The sequence below is a fragment of the Parus major genome, chromosome 2 (genome assembly GCF_001522545.3).
Source record: "Parus major isolate Abel chromosome 2, Parus_major1.1, whole genome shotgun sequence".
Lineage (NCBI taxonomy): Eukaryota > Metazoa > Chordata > Aves > Passeriformes > Paridae > Parus > Parus major.
The window spans coordinates 92617782-92619104 of NC_031769.1; the positions used below are offsets into that span (position 1 = coordinate 92617782).

The 1323-nt window shown below is 52.7% G+C and overlaps 1 protein-coding gene across 3 annotated transcripts in view; it reads left to right on the plus strand.

Annotated features, from left to right (window-relative positions):
* Positions 1-3: 3 nt before the first annotated feature.
* Positions 4-1323, plus strand: part of ZNF516 (zinc finger protein 516) — a 100720-nt gene continuing 99400 nt past the window's right edge. For all 3 annotated transcript variants that reach the window (XM_015617195.3, XM_015617193.3, XM_015617197.2), the window contains exon 1: positions 4-86. The gene's annotated coding sequence lies outside the window, so the exon portion shown is untranslated. The remainder of the gene's footprint in view (positions 87-1323) is intronic.

Consider the following 1323-nt stretch of genomic DNA (forward strand, 5'->3'; position numbering starts at 1 on the left):
GGGGGGGAAAAAAAACCCCTTCAACTTCACGCCTCCCCCCGGGTACGGGGACTGTCCCCCCCGGTCATCGGAGCAGCTCCAAAATGGTAACTTTGCGCTGTTCCGCGAGGAGGAGGTCGGGTTTGCTGCAGTGGTGGTGCCGGGGGGTGGGGGAGCCCTACGGGCTCCGGCAGCCTTTTGGCTTTGTACGCTCCGTCAGGGGCGTTGAGGGGGGGCGGATTGCTATATTAATCCATTAAGAGACAAAGAACAAATTGCCGCACTTTAAAGTAAAAAGCTTGGGCTGAAGAAGGAGGGTGATGGGTCGTCGAGCCCCGAGTAGCCACTTCAATTATTAGCAGTGGGTTGTTCCCCCCCTCCTTCCTCCCCCCACCCCCGCTAACATCGATCCAGCTTGTGCGTGAAATGCCCGATGTGGGGCTGTGTCCGTGTGTGTCCCCCCCCCTTGTTTGCGAGTCGCTCTCGGTTCCGTGGCGAGTCGGTCGCTGCGTGATCCCCGTTAGAGAAGTACACAGTTTATCAAAGGAAGTTGGGGGTGGGCGGGCAGAGAAAACAATTATTCACGTATAGACAGCGAGGAGGACTCGGAGGACAATGTCTCCGTAGCGATTATTTCCAGAAGAGGAAAAATAGCCCGTTTGATGCGGGTGGGGTGGGGGAGGAAGGGAGGCAGGGAGTTTAATGTACGTGTTAAAAAAAAAAAAATGGGAGGGGGGGGTCGAGAGGAGGGAAGGAATGGGAGAGAGATAGAGAAGGGAGGGAGAGAAAAGAAGAATAGAAATAACGCAGTTCCAGACATTTTGTGCTATAAAAGCTTTCCTCCTCCTCGTCCCTCCCTCCCTCCCCCCATTACTATCTTCGGTGATCATTAGCATAGCGCCGAGTCGCGATCCTAATGCGAATTAAGCACTTGGGCAAGTTGAGGAAAGTTTGGATGGGTAAACTTTGCAATGAGGGAAGAAGGTGGGGTGCTGAAAGTGGCAGTACGTGTGGGGAGGCGTGTGGAGCATGACAGCCGGCCGTTGTTTTTCCCCTCAAATCAGCTAACCTCTGCAATTAGTTGCTGGAGACAAACCCTGTGTTTTAAGCCGAAAAGTGTCGGTTTGGAGTCAGCACCATTTATTAGGAGCGTTAATAAGCTCCCAGCAGCAGACAGGGATCTTCTGGGGAATGCGCATTGTGTGTGCCCACAGCTTATCCTTTACATTACCCCTATAGCATACGGAGCCGCTCGGGCACTGGACGTGCAAATATCATTTTGCTCGGACTATTTTCGAAACATTAATTCTGTTCTTTATTTAATCCAGATGCAGGGTTCCCCTC